The sequence below is a fragment of the Cydia splendana genome, chromosome 1 (genome assembly GCF_910591565.1).
Source record: "Cydia splendana chromosome 1, ilCydSple1.2, whole genome shotgun sequence".
Classification (NCBI taxonomy): Eukaryota; Metazoa; Arthropoda; class Insecta; order Lepidoptera; family Tortricidae; genus Cydia; species Cydia splendana.
Window position 1 is genome coordinate 16,561,527 of NC_085960.1, and position 16,587 is coordinate 16,578,113.

At 37.6% G+C, this 16,587-nt stretch overlaps 1 long non-coding RNA gene across 1 annotated transcript in view; it reads left to right on the top strand.

Moving 5' to 3' along the window:
* Positions 1-16,587, top strand: part of LOC134796542 (uncharacterized) — a 341,845-nt gene that overhangs the window by 167,060 nt on the left and 158,198 nt on the right. The gene's annotated exons all lie outside the window — the stretch shown is intronic.

Sequence of the window (16,587 nt, forward strand, 5' to 3'; positions counted from 1 at the left end):
CTAATAGGAACAAATTGACTTTTGCAATTTCTATTAGTTCTTGCAATTTCTATTATCTGTTTGTTGAAATTAGATTTAGGATTACTGAGCTGTTTGTAGAAATAACTAAACTTTACAGAAATAGTGTAACGTCCATAATTATTACTAAACTTCATTTTTTCCCCCAGTACAGAACTGTTTTTTAATTCCTGTGGCCTATTTTATAAAGCTACAAGTTACAATTTACAAGCGGAAGTCTCGTTCTAACACATAGGGTTAGAAAAAGACTTCCGCTTGTAAATTGTAACTTGTAGCTTTATAAAATAGGCCACTGGTGATGATTTTTCTCTCAGTGTGACCCGAGTTAAAAATTTTAAGGTATATTCCACGTATATTCTCATATTAACTACTAGCACAATTTTATTTATAATTCAAAATATTTGATTTATTTTTGTGTATGTTTATATTTAACGTATAAGATAGTTAATTTTTTTTGTAAATATTTTTTTTTTATTTTGTTTAATTTTTTTATTTACAGTGGAACCTGGATAATTGCAATCTCAAGGGACCGGCCATTTTTTGGCAATTAACCAGGTTTTTCATTTAAGCAGGTCATGTCAATTAACGAGGTTCAAAAAATCGTTGTGTCAATTATAGAGGTTTTCATTAATAGAGGTTGCGTTCTGACAAATTTCTTTTATGGAGGTGCAAATAACCATTGAAAGTAGATTTACACGCTTACGTTCTGGGTTTCTGGTCTATATATTGCTTCTGTCTATACTTGCACTTTTACACTACATTAATTACTACCTTATTTTCTTATCATTTGGGTTTAAAAAAATCCCTTGAATTGTAGAAGAAAGTTTTATTAGAATGTAAAAAGCATAAGTACTTTGTTTTTGATTTAATCCAAACTATTTCACCTACTACAGGCTGTGATAGATACCCAATAAATAACTGATTTGCAAGACCGAAGTGATCCCATAAGTGTTCCGTGAACAAAGTTTCGTACGGAACACTAATAAATTGAATACTGGATGAAGATATAAATAAAATGATCATTGCTATTAAAATATTGTTTCTGCTGCATACAACTACATTATTTCAATTACAGAGGTAATAAGTAAGACTCGTTTCAATAATAGAGGTAAAAAGAAGAGCAAAAATAACGGATTTTTTAGCACAGTGTCAATTATAGAGGTCTTAGTTGCGATGTGGTCAATTACAGAGGCAAAATTACGATTGTGGTTTCACTGTACAGTGAAACCTGGTTAATTGGCACCTGGATAAATGGAAAACCTCAATAATTGCAACCAAAAGTCCGGTCCCGGTCCCTTGAGACCAAAAGGCCTCTATAATTGAAAGTTTGGAACCTCTATAATTGCAATTTAGATTTTAGTGCTTTTCGTAATTTTGCCTCTGTAATTGACCACATCGCAACTAAGACCTCTATAATTGACACTGTGCTAAAAAAATCCGTTATTTTTGCTCTTCTTTTTACCTCTATTATTGAAACGAGTCTTACTTATTACCTCTGTAATTGAAATAATGTAGTTGTAGACAGCAGAAACAATATTTTAATAGCAATGATCATTTTATTTATATCTTCATCCAGTATTCAATTTATTTATTGGGTATCTATCACAGCCTGTAGTAGGTGAAATAGTTTTGATTTAATCAAAAACAAAGTATGCTTTTTACATTGTAATTAAACTTTCTTCTACAATTCAAGGGAATTTTTAAACCCAAATGATTAATAAGAAAATAAAGTGGTAATTAATGTAGTGTAAAAGTACAAGTATAGACAGAAGCAATATATAGACCAGAAACCCAGAATTTAAGCGTGTAAATCTACTTTCAATGGTTATTTGCACCTCCATAAAAGAAATTTGTCAAAACGCAACCTCTATTAATGAAAACCTCTATAATTGACACAACGATTTTTTTAAACCTAGTTAATTGACACGACCTGCTTAAATGGAAAACCTGGTTAATTGACAAAAAATGGCCGGTCCCTTGAGATTGCAATTATCCAGGTTCCACTGTATATAGTTTGGCTTTTAATCAAGTATTAAAGTACCCATATGGTTTACAAAGTCTTAATTCAACCATTAAAGTCGACGAGTACAAAAAACTTTAGGCTATAGTTGGTCAAGCAGATCTTGTCAGTAGAAAAAGGCGGCAAATTTGAAAAATATAGGCGCGAAGGGATATCGTCCCATAGAAAATTTGAATTTCTCGCCTTTTTTTACTGACAAGATTTGCTTGACCATCTATAGCTCTCAATTTAACTTTTTTTTTAATATTATTTTTAATTTGACGTTACAATTACTCGTAAGTAGGTAAGACCGTTAAATATTTAAAATGATTATCAGCAAATTATCACCAATTGGGTGAATCAACTTTTAAGTGTTCAACGTCACACGTACAGAGTCCCTTATCGATAATACAAATTTATACAAAAGTATGAGTTTTTTTAGTACTCCGCTATGTTCCTATTAATATTTTCTAACATTTTATTCCAAAACATTTCATTTTGTTTACAATTTACCCGTTCTTTATTGGTTGTCCAACAAACCAAAAGTTGGTTTTCCATAGTAGGACGGATTGTCCCCTTGCAACAGTGCACCGTAAAACTTTGTATTATGAAAAAAATACTGTTGTGGAATTGATATTTAAACACATAATCATTTTTATGGATAAGTATCATCAATAAAATATACCGATTCGTTATATTTGCATGTAATAGTTTATGATTTTCTTGCGTTTAAATTTTGTCCCTTGAATTATCCACGTCATGCAGGTCAACTGGACAACCATAAATTAGTTATGAAATCTAAATATATATAACGTAGCAAGATACTTGACGACAAGTTCAAGTTTCTGGTAAGCAGATAGGCCTACTCGCCATTTTGATTACACGAAACTCGCGGCGTCAGTCGGTCGAGTACTGTTGGAGAGTGTGGGTGGCTTTATTATATGTCCATCGGACCACTGGCATAAATACATAAATACTTAACATATTACAATAAATTGTATTGTACCAGACACTACTTCACATATATTTTACCGTAAGGTAAAGCCTGACAACAGTTTATTTGACCCTCGCCATTTTGCGGATTTTCAATGGTACTAATTTCTTTTACTGGCAACAAGTACTCTTTGACAACGAACGTTGGATGTCATCGAATGTCACCGATGTAAACAAACGGAAAATATCTACGAATATATTCAAATATAAATGGTTTTATTACAAAAAAGCTAAAAAAATATACTAAAGATGCGAAAAAAATTGTAGTGAATGCAATGAAATACTTACAGCTTAAAAAAGACGAAGGATTACATAGCATTCCAATAAACAATGTTTTAAATTTGGTTGTTGACATGACCGGTATTGACATTTTATAGTGCGGTTGTATTGAACTGGTTAGTTGTTTGGTTTAAACTTTAATATTTCATTTAAGACCATATCATTTTCATTTATTTGTAGATCGACGATAAAAATCCTATAATCGAATTGGAGACTGAACGTTTTATAATCGAGGTTGGTGGTCCTGAAAGCGACACAACATCTGATGAAAATCAGACTTCGTCAGAGTCAGAAAACGAAGAATATATAAATATTGAATATTTAGAATCAGATTTTAACGAATAGGTAAATTGAAAGAACCGAATTCTCTGTAAGCAATGTTTTGACATTATACGAGTATCAACATGAAGCCAATGCCCACTACCCCGACTATACATGACGTACGCACATTATTGCCATACGTAAGCTGTTTGCAGCGACACTATCTCAGGGTTAAATAAACTGTTGTCAGGCTTTAGACATGTGCGCCGTGCCGCCGCGCCGCCGCCGCCGACGATTTTTCCACGCCGCCGCCGCCGATAAATTTGACCGGCGTATAATCGGCGTGGAAAATTTTGATACCTATCGTGTCTTATTCCATGTTGCGTAGTGAGTAGATAGTGTCAGAGGTATAATTTAAAGATCCTTATGCTTTTTCGCTTATTATTTGCCAGTGAAGCAAATTAGCATCATTTTTGTCGTTGCGGTGTTAGCTGTGATAACGATTTAGCGTTAATTTAAACTTTAAACAAGATCTAGTTTCTGGATTTCAGGTTATTATTTGATATTTTATCGCACAGCTTTTCTGTAGAACGCATTTTGTTTTACATCAATAGTCTCTTTATTGTCAATTTAAAGAGTGAAAGTCAAGAAAATAGCAGGTTCATATCCTAGGACATAAAGTTGCTATTTTCTTCTTAGAATCTCCAGCAAGCTGTAACCACGATAGGATTGTTCATTTTTTTTAGACCCCCATTTTTATTTTTTTTTCTGAAAATATAGGTTAATTTAAAATACCAATTTGAATGATTTAGTAATCCGTGGCTCGGTTGAATATTTATAATTTATTGAAAATATGAGATACGACTTCTCGTAAATTACATGTCGTGGCTGATTTGATAAAGCACAAGCAACAACAAGCATTAAAAAATAGTTGTCATTGTCAATTGATTGTAATTGTCAACTGTCGACAATGTCAGTGTCACACGTTTTTATAAATAATATCGTCTCGAATACGCGTTTCATTTGAATCCCTGAATCAATAATTTCAAAATACGCTAAATTTGTGAAAGCTGAATCCAGAAATCTGCCTATGTTATATAATATAACTTAGTTTTATTGGAATATGTATCCATATAGCATCCAGCTCCAACCATAACTTGGCTGAAATCAGGGGAACAAAACTACAAAATGTAAGTTACATCATATATTTTTTCACTGATTCGATTTGTAAGGAGATTGGATTCTTAAAATTATTACAAGCGTCCAGTGCTAAGGTCGCTTAACACCCAGTATACTTTCTACCGGCTTGTCACCATTGTTTGGATATTGTATTAGGTACATGCCAATTTAGCTAATTATATTATATTATTTCAGGTCATCGTGTGATTACTATTTATACGGCTGTGGGATATGTAATGTACAAAGGAGATCATCCATTTTTTAAGGCACTTGGGGCCAGAACAAAGTTGAGCATTTTGGATTGAAACGAACATCTTTTCGTCATAATACAGCATTACGATAGTAAATAATGCCTGAGCACAGAGTAAATAACAAACCATACACTTCTCTTCTGGTTGGTCAACAAGAGTCTAGAACCTACATCAACTTCAACTGAATTCTACTTAACAAAGCCATCATTGTCAGCTGCTCGTGCAGAACATGATGAACATCTATGTTTAGTTGCTCTATTATGGGCACAATATATACTTACCTATATATTTACTAAATTAATAAAAAACTAGGTAAACAACAACATGTTTTATTATTCACAGATCTTTATTCACTTAAGTCTTGTCCACCATGATATCAGCAGCTTGAACTGCAACTTGTACCTGGAAATTAGAAATTATATCTGTTCAAAGTAGTTTCAGGCTGCATTTTGAGTATGACCATGTATTCTTGTATATTCATTATTTCTAGTAGGCACCATCTCTGTTTAACGGTTTGCCTGTAGATACTCTGGCTGTCTGGCTACATTACCAGAGAAAATAAATAGGTCCCCACGACCCTACTAACAAAGTGAGCTTTTAAATAATTGTAGTAAATAATATTAATTAATACTTACATCGACGTGATCCTCACAGCAATGCTATCTTAAAGTTGAAGTAGGTAGGTAGGTATTCCATGTTTACTTCACGACACCATCTTTCACGTCGTAAAGTAGGTCCTCGCGGATTCGAACTATTATTTTTGTAAATCATTCCCACACGTAGGAACAAGGTTTTTGATATATTAAGCAATGAAATCTACTGTTTAGGTATCAATTATAAATCAAATGGTAACAAACCAGAGCAGTTTAACTGAAAAATTGAATTATGACAATTGATGACAATGATAACTTTGACAATTACGTAAGTGACGGATTTATTTACTATGGTTCAATAACTTTTATTATGCGATGACTTTACATTCAGCCCACGAGAAAGGTCAAGCTAAGGTCATAAGGATATTTCTTGAAATATCTTCAATCCTCAATTATTATATTGTAGCAAATGTCGGAAACTGTTTGAAAACCTCATATCTCGAAATGGTTTTCGAAATAGAACATTTAAAAAAAAATGAACAATCCTAGGTGACACGCATGAGGGTCATCACATGATAGATATGATTTGATTTATTTATCACATAATATACAATTTCATTTAAAATTACACACGATCAATTCTTATTCATTTTATGGTGATTATCAGCTTCTTTTACTTAACAATATACCTATATTTCAATCAAAATTATAAAAGTCAGGTTAAAGCTTCGTAATAAGCTATACCTACTTATAGGAACTTAAATCACCAAGTATCATCACTAAGCTAGCAGTAAAGAAAACAAAGTAGACCTTAATATTCAATAAAACGGGACACTAGACATTCTGTTGAGTGAATCAACCTGCCAGAGACGTTTACTTTCGAAAACGATGACATCTTTGTTCTAACATACATTTCTGTTAAACTTCAGTTCAGACAAATGTAAAGTATGTATACTGGGTCAAGCAGATCTTGTCAGTAAAAAAAGGCGCAAAATTCAAATTTTCTATAGGACGTTATCCCTTCGCGCCTACATTTTTCAAATTTGCCGCCTTTTTCTACTGACAAGATCTGCTTGACCAAGTATTATTATTATTATTATTTGTATCTCCGTTACAAACTCTCGGGTTTTTAAGCCCGGTCATTTATAAGGCGTGCGTGGGGATATAGATCCAACACGTAGAGGCCGTTTGGAGAGCTTTGATGTCATGTAGAACGCCTGCTGGAACCCATTCACGGGTACATAAATAGATACCCGTAAACCGGTTTCAGCAGGCATTGGGAGCTATTATAGAAAAATGGAAAGAGTCCTGGTCTATGGTTTAAATTTGGGTGGAAAATAAGTCTGGGCTATTGCTAAGAGTTCCGGACACCTGCCATAACATTGTGTTATACAGTGTTATCGAGGCAGGCGGTGACTCGCCACTCGTTAGATGGGCACCTGATGCGCCATCGTAAAGACGGCCAGGCGCAACACCGGCGTGAGCGGCTCAGGGGTGTCGAGAGGTGGTGCTGCGCTTTCTCCGAAGTTACTCGCGGCGTTATGCCCTTTAACACTTCCACCCCTGGAGCATATAGCTCTAGTGACTCCTCTCTGGACGGCCAATGAAGGCAAGCCAGAGCTGAGAGTCCTGCGGGTCCCCTTGGGGTCCACTCCGACCGACGAAGACACGCGGAAGACGGAGACCCTGACCGACTCTCGGGAGCACTCGGGTCCGTGGGGTCGTTACTCCCCAACAGCTCGCCACAAGCTGCCCTGCGGGCTTATTATTATTATTATTAAGCCTTTTCTTCTTTCCTTAAATTACAAATATTTTCAATTGCGTTTGGTTGAATATGTAGTTGAAGTTGTCTCAGTAAGTTAAGGCCCCTGTCCGGGTATAGGCCTCCTCCAGTGATCTCCAGATTTTACGGTCTCCTGCTTTGTTTTGCCAGTCTTTTCCTGCTGTTTTTTCTATGTCTCCAACCCACCGTTCCCGGGGGCGCCCTTTATTTCTATAGTTAACTGGGCCAGACCATGTAGTAACCTTTTTAGTCCATCTATATATATATCCTTTGGTGCACGTGCCACATGGCCGGCCCACATCCACTTCAGGTGCAAGGAGTGCTCTACAGCATCTATTATATTTGTTTGTTTTCGAATGTCTTTACATTTTTTCCTTTCCCTTAGTTTGATATTAACACTTTCGCAACCAGCCAAAATTTCAAACAATACCCCAGAAACCGACAGTACTCGCTAGTCGGGCAACGACGTGCAACTCAATGCCGCACGCCGCGAACCCGCTAGTCGGGCAAGCGGCGGACGCTCAGGGCTGTGCCAAGTAACTTTCGTATAAGTACGTGGATAAAATTAAATCTGCTGTCTTGTCACGTTAATATTCCTTGCCCGGCAGGGGCTCTCCCAGAGGAAACTCACGGACAATTAAAGTTACTAAATTAAATAAAAACTAAATCTTACCAAAACTGCCCTCCTAAGCTAAAAGGCAGTTTTTCGACATTTTGCCAAAATTGACTTTTTGTGATATTCGTAATGTAGAGATCGAGATGCATCAACCACTTTGGCCCGTTTTCCGATAAGTGGCTTAGTTTTCGAGAAAAATATCGTAAAAAGACCGTATTTGCACTAATTGTCTAAGCGTTCCTAGTCTAAAAAGCGACTATTTGACAAAGCCAGGCTAAAACAACGTATATGCAGCTATACGTTTTTTTACGCTCTGGTTTGCATAAAATCTTATCCACCATGTCTAGCCTAAAATAACGTATAAGCCAAAAACTAGGCTAAAAATACGTAAAAGATGCTATACGCGCTTTAAGATTAGGATCTTTAGCAAAATTTTAGATCTGATACTAGTCTAAAAAATCGTATAGTAATTTTTTTTGTTTCAATGTCTCATACGTCATTTAAGCCTAGTATCACTTAACTTTTTTACGTCACCATAATAGTCTTTAGAAACGTATAAATGTTATACGTTCTTCTTATTTTGTATGGACGTCGTATTAAACGCAAACAAACTTTTATAATGGTTGAAAGTGCGTCTAACTAGTCTATAACGCAGTATATGCTCCAACCTTCGTCATGCTCCCCGCGCGCCGAAAGACACCCTTATGCTAAGTAAAAACCGTCAGCCGCAAGCGCAGGCTTGTGGCTGCCGGTATGCGAGCGGAGGTGGCATTTTGCGCGCGAAATATTGACCGAACGCCAAAGTAAGAAAAATACTTTATTATTGCATTACCATCATATGTTATCAATAATATGTAGTGTTTACAATCAGTACTTTCGAGTATTATCATTTTTATCAAGGTATATACTTTAAAATTGCCTCGCAAATACTTACGCTCGACAGCAAATACGTCTTTCTAGCGTAGTTTGTGATGATGAAATTGTTCATACGTACTTTTCTACAACAAACGTTGTTTATGTTTTATTTTTTCATTCGACGGTTTGACTGCTTTTATTTAAATAAAATCAAATTTATATTAGAGCTAATTGTATCGGGTAAAATTCCCTATAAGCCAAGTAGGTATTTGACATTACGAAGAGTTTAAATCTTATTGAAAAATGTTTTAAAGGGAAATTTAATGAGAATTCTTATGGACAAAATAACATTTTCCGCCTAAGTATTTAGATAACCAGGACAAAGGACCATGGGCATCTTTGTATGGAACCTGGGTCCATCCAAAAACCAACTGAGAGTTATATATATATTAGGCCATTAAATACCTAAGTGGGTTTTATAAAAAAACAATATGTATCTTAAAATAAGTTGGTATGTTTGTGTATTAGGTAATAGTTGTATGTTAAAATAGTAAAAGCTATGAGTTTGTAATCTAATAGAAAAATAATTTTATTAAAATTTGAATCTGATTTTTAATTAGGTACAACCGCTAAAATGCGTTTTAGAATTAAATAAATGACAGAGTATGTGCAGGAATTAATACGAGTTTAATTTTATTGCTAATGTAGACTACACAACTCGCTAACGTCTTACCGTGCGATGAAACTCTCGATGATTCGATGCCTATTGATAACAAACTAAAATAACTATTAGAGATGCCACGAATTCGGTAAAACATTATGTATTATTGTGAGTTACGTGTATGCGAAAACTGGTCACCTACAAAGATAGATGGTTGCTAAGATTTAAGTCAGCAGCAAGCTGGGATCTCCATACAAACGTAGTTACGCTCTCATTTTAAAACGATTAGGTAGATTGCTCTAAAACTTTGTACTCACTAAAGGATAAGGTATATCTATGCCTGTAATTAATGTGTAGCTTCAGATACCATAATAAAAAAAATACAGCGAATATAATAAGTTTTTCATACAAAACTTATTTTTCCTCTATTTCATTAGTTTTGTTGGAATATAAACTAATTAGGAACTGGTATAGATATACCTTATGTTATTGTATGTGCAATTTATTACAATCCAACACGTTGTTTTAAAATGAGTACGAATTTCCGTTTTTATGGGAAGTAATAATTCGGCTGAGCTTATTGCGGACTCTTTTAAGTTTCTTTGCTCATGCTCATTAGAAGTACATGTAATGTCATTAGTAGAGTCGAGTAAATCTAGCCTGTGATACAAATAAAATCAGAAAGACTGTACACATTAAAAATATGTACATATTATGGGGTTATTCCCACCAGTTAGGTATCTACCACCAAGTTGTTACCAGTGGTAACTACTGGGAATTAATTTCCCACCTTTCTTCCCAGTAGCTACCACCATCTCAGTTTTGTGGTAATTACTGGGAAGTTTTTTTCTAGTAGTTACCACTGGTAAATGGTGGGATTTTTTCCCTAGTAGTTACCACCAACATTTTTTTACAGTACAATTTAAATGTCTTTTATTATATGAACAAAAAACACTATACTACTAAGCTTTTATTAAAAAAACGAGGTCCAGCGATTACTTTTTGGATTATAATCTTAATTACCATACAAAATTAACATATAAATCGGGTTATTCCCACTAGTTACCATCAAGTTGTTATAGTTAAATAGTAATAAAAACAGTATAAGTAGAATACTATAAAAATAGAGGCGTTATTGAACCCTAACAAAATTGTAGTAACTACTGGGGAAAAAATCCCACCTTTTACCAGTGGTAACTACTGGGAAACAAATCCCATTAGTTACCACTGGTAACAACTTGATGGTAACTAGTGGGAATAACCCAATTTATGTGTTAATTTTGTATGGTAATTAAGATTATAATCCAAAAAGTAATCGCTGGATCTCGTTTTTTTAATAATAGCCTAGTAGTATGGCGTTTTTTGTTCGTATATAAATAAACATTTAAACTACGTGTCTATTTTTTATTCCCATTTCTTCCATAAATACTAATCTATAAAACCGTATATTCGGTGTTTTTGGTGGTATACGTTTTTTTACACTAGCACGCTAGTCGAAAATCTGGACAAAATCTTAATTTTTCCTAGTATACTAACCAAAAAGGCCGAATAGCTGCTATAAGGTCTTTTAACTTAGGATTTCAATTGGGAATTATTCATTGTTACTAAGCAAAAAGGCAGCATGTGACATATACGGCGTTTTTACCTAGTTTCTACTTCGTAACTAAGTTAGAACGCCGCATAACGCATGTTTACCGCCTTCTTGACTAGTACGACCTACACATTTTTAAGCTTAATACTAATCTAAAGTGTTTTTTATAAAATTAAAAAAAACTGAGCTGTTTAGAAACATACCATAAATACCTAAAATAAGTACATATATATACCTACCACATACAAAAAGAAAAAATGGAATAAGTTTTTCCGTTTCGTAGAAATTCAAGAAAGATGTTTGGGTTGGTTTTTTGCGATTATCTCGAAACTAGCTTTTGTCGAAAAACTGCCTTTTAGACTAGGACGGCAGAAAAGCTCAAGCAGGTGCTAAACTTATTTCCATCAACTATTCAGGGCAATAAAGGACATGAATGAAAGTTAGTTTTTGTGACACATCATTTATTACTAATTCGAACACGGGCAGTTATTCTACATGTAAATCATTAAGCTAGCATAAGCACCTTATTTTAATAATGTCAGACGACAGAGCTGGGTCGTGCCAGAAATGGTTCTAAAATGATTTACAAGCAGACCTATCTAAATTTGTTAGTCCCTAAATTATCATTTGCCATCACATATGATTCTACTAAATTCTTTAACTTTAAATTTGGAAATGCTTCTAGGACGGAAGGAAAGCGTACACCAACCTCATAACAATGTTCCACCAGTTCAAGCCCGACGTGTGATCCTCCGCTGTGCCGGAGCTGATTTGCTGCAGCGGGAATCTGACCCGACACCGCAGAGCAACACCGAAGGACTAAGGTCTCAGTTTGAAGGTGACGTCACCTCCTTCCAGCAGAAGAGCGAAATTCTTATGGCGAACTGCTCACCAGACACACTTGAAGTTTTAGGAATATGGACAGACTTCCATACTCTGATATGCGAACTGATTTCACATACGTAGTAACATAAAAACGAAAACCCCAGTCAGCTGAAAGAAACAATTCAAGATTAATAACTAGAAGCATGTGCTCTGCTAACCTAAGAGACATTATATGATCTAAGTTTCTCACCAGCTGGAAATTCCTAGAGTGGACTCATCTCACAGCTCTGATACTCCCTCCCACCACATTGTTTTACCAGCAGACTGGAAACAAAGCGAAATGGTCAAACAAAGATTCAACAAGGAGTTACTTACTGTTTGTGGCAAAATAACAACAGCATGAGCTCCCTAGCTCATGGATGCAGCGGCTACTGCATAACCAAGCCTCTGATCGATGCTACCAGAGCATGATGTACTTCGCTTCACTGTTCTATGTATAAAAGATGCCCATCCAGGGCGAAAACCAGCCAGGAAATGATCTCAAACCATTCTGTCCCTGGGATGACACAATCAAAATAACAGTAACTAATGAAATTCATGGAATAATTTTATATGCAAGTATAACCCAAAGAAATAAATCATATTCAATTATTTGAATATATTTCAACCTATTTTGTATTTAAATAAATAAAAATAAATAAATAATAAATAAATTTATAAATTAAGTTTTTGATTTAAATATTTATTAATATTATTCCATAAATTTAGGATTTAATTTGAAGTAGCAACACCATCAGCTTCAATTTGTTTCCTATTGGCTGAATGCCCGTCATGTATATTGTTGCTACATCAAAGACTTCCTTGCCATAGAACAAAACTACACTATATTCGAGACAATCCTAAAAACGTTAAACTGAACTAACCATACAAAGTGCCGTGTCACAATACCCCTCTCCCCGCTGTTGCGTTTTACCAAGGGTAAAACGCTCGCTGTCCTCAGCGACTATCTAAATCTAAATCATGTGTCACAAGAAACGAAAAAAAAAAACACAAACAAAACAACCTCAACCATACTTAGTATGGGAGAACCCAAAACAAAACCACCACCGAAGTGATTGCCGCAGGATCGAGATCCCTATCCAACAGAAAAGCCAAAGTAAACCTCAGTCGTGTCCAATGCGCGCAGCGACCTAGACGCATTGATGATTAATTAATTTAATTAATTGCGAAATTAGCGCGGCTCGGCCGCAGCTAGCGAAGTGACGCGATGAGTGCCTCCGGACAGAGTGCACCCATTGTGAACGAGCTCCTCGCCTTTCTGCAACAGAAGCTGCTGCTGGAAGGAGTGATGGACACGGTGTCTGCTGTCCAGATCTGTTCGTCGAGTTTTTCCGTCGAAGATATCTGTGCAGCAAAGAAGGTGCTGCACGAGTCCCTCGGGATCGCCGGCACGTATGTACCTCACCGGAGAGGAGATGAAACCGGGAAGAAGACCCTAGAGGACATCATCAGAGTTCTAAGGGAGAATGAAGACCGGATTCCGGAGTTTGTGACGACGGGTGCCTCCAGCCTGCCGTCCTATATTCCGGATCATGTCGACATTAGCTGCTTGTTAAAGGAAATCGTGGCCCTTAAAACAAGTTTAGCGGATGTCATTTCGAAGTTTGATGCGGCCCAGGTAACCATAACCGAGTTACGCAACGAAGTCCTCAGTTTGCGAAACAGTGCCCTTACTCGGTCGGCGGCATCAAATTTCAAGTGCGATGACCGGCAAGCCACAAGTGCTGAGTCGGTCAGTTTGCGAGTTGCTGACACTGTAACATGTGTCGCATCAGCCGTGTCGCCGCCCGCGACCCTCCCGCGCGCGCGCCCTCCCCCCGCCTCCTCCAAATCACGTCATCGTGTTTACGCGGATGTCGTCGCCGGTCCGAAAGTCGCATCGAACCGGGTTAGTGTACCTGTAAAGGGTACTGAAGAGCGAGCGGTTCCCAAGGAGAAGCTCCCTGTTGCCGGTGTGGATGAGGAGGATTTCACACTGGTATCAAGAAAGAAGAAGGCGCGCACGGCGCCTCGTAAGACTCAGTGTGGTACCGCCGAACCGGCTAACTCTGGCTTGCGGGTTGCTACACCGAGTAAGGCGCTATATGTGTCGCGCCTGCACTACACCGCCACGGCTGCTGAAGTGGTGGAGTACGTACACCAGAAGACCGGTTACTCGCTGAGGGTGTTCCAGCTTCGATCGCGCCACTACGTGCACTTCAACTCTTTTGTGGTGCGCGTGCCGCGACCGCTGCAAGAGACCATCGAGTGCGCCGACTTCTGGCCGAAAGGTGTCGTGTTTCGGAGGTTCCGGGGCAAACTGCCGAATCCGACACAAGAACAGCCGATTCAACGGAGCCACGCCGTTTTGTCGCATAAATAGTGTTTAGTTTTTAAGTTTATAATATATATATATGTATGTTAGTCTGTAAGGTATTTGTAATATGGGCCTTGTTGTCTGATTTAAATTTTAAATAAATAAATAAATAAATAAATTTCTCCGCTAGACCGGGCAAAATTAAAATCAAACAATTCCTACTACTAAGTTTACTAATATAAACTAGAGTAGCTAAATAACGAAATTTGCATTCCAAACTAAATTCAAAATATCCAAAATTACTAACCGCTAGTTAGCTAAATTATAATTATGTGTTATGTGCCTGAGAACGTGTGCTGAGAGAAAAAATAAACGGACTACATAACCAAACCGAAAAACAACGTCCGCGGTATGCAGTGCGCGCCCTGCGATACCTCACAAAATAAAGCCTCTCCTTCTCACACAAAAAAAAAACGCCAATCCACACATGCACGGAATCCGCCACGTGTTGGCTAAAACCATCAGCACCATAACACCTAAATCCTGCGTGACTTCGCACGACAGCAAAAAAACTTCACATTAAAGACAACGCTCTTGACGTAAATTGAGCTATGGTTGCGCCGCTCCATACATTCATCCCTTCCGGTGCGTTGCATACTTCATCATTCATACTGAGTGGTGAAACAGTAATACCTGTTCGCCACGTCTCTGACAATTGGTGATTAAATATGACTTTGCAATATTTAACACTGTTGCTAAACAACAACCATAATATGTGTATCGGCTCTGTTGTTCGATCAACGGTGGCGGCGCGGCGAGCAGTACCCTGTAGGTACGCGGGCCGCACGTCCGCCGTTCACCAAAACAAACAACGCGTATCAGCTCTGCAGTTCAGTCAACGGTGGCGGTGCGGCGAGCAGTTCCCTGTACGCGGGCCGCGCGTCCACCGTTCATCACCCCAGCAGCTGCTACCTTACCTTTCAAGTCTTTAATGTGCCATGATCCTATACTATGACCATCTTCAGTTTCTAACTCGTAGACTAAAGGCGACAACACTGCCTTTACTCTACACTTAACATATTTCGGGGCGAGTTTCGCCATCCTAAAATTCTGTGCGTCACTCTGCACATAATTACGTTTCCATACTAAATCGCCTACTGCAAATTGTTCTGGACGTCTTCTCAAATTATAATTCCTAGCATTTGTTTCGTGTGCTCTCAATAAACGTAACCTAACCTGATGAAAAATATCCTTTAAAATCCCGAAATTACCCGCATATTCCTCCCTAGGTACACCTGGCTCGTAGTCCCTATCTGTGTCCTTATAAAACGACCCATTGATAACTGGCTCTCTAGCATGAACTAAAAAGAAAGGAGACTCATTTGTGGTTTCATTTACTGCACTGTTTATTGCAAACTGAATTTGGTGCAATTTTTCGTCCCAAGTCCTATGGTTCTCCTTTACGTACGAAGCTACAGCTGTCATGACCGTTTTATTGTATCGCTCAACCAGGTTTACCTGTGGAGTATATCGAGGTCCGTAAAAAACTTTAGGTACGTTATAACGCTTCATTAACTGTCTAAATTCCGATCCCGTAAACTGAACTCCGTTATCAGTAATTACGGTTTCGGGTACACCGTGCTTCAAAATGACATGGTGCTCAAAAGTCTTCGCCACCAACGCGCTGGTTGCGCGGCGAAGCGGAAAAAGAAGCGTATACTTTGAAAAGCAACACGTAACCACAAACAAAAACGTAAATCCTGCACGAGAGCGCGGAAGGGGACCTACCAAATCAATACTTAACGCTAACATCGGTCGGTCACATACTTTTGGCTGTCCCATCAGACCTGGAGTCGCTTTCTGTGAATGCTTATAGGCTGCACAGGTATCGCAAGCCTTCACGAAATCGACAACGTCTTTGTACATCCCTGGCCAATAGTATGTCAACGACAACCGCCTATGAGTTTTAAACACTCCAAAATGTGCCGCGGTTGGTTCGCAATGATTCGCGTGTAAAACAGCGTTCCTATCACCCTTGCGCACTACCTCTTTCCAATCAAACTCTCGCAAAAGATTATACTTGTTTTTACTCAACCGGTACAATTTCCCTCCCCTAATACTATAGTTTGGGAAATTGGCCGGCAAAGTTTCACAACCTTTAAACGTCCTGTCATACCATTCGTCAGTCACGTCGTTAGGATTCACTTGGTCCACGGCGTCAACCTTCATGAGCCTGGACAGCGCATCAGGTACGACATTGTCGGAGCCCTTCCTGTGCTCAATATCAAAATCAAATTGAGACAGTCTGCAACCCCAACGTGCCAACC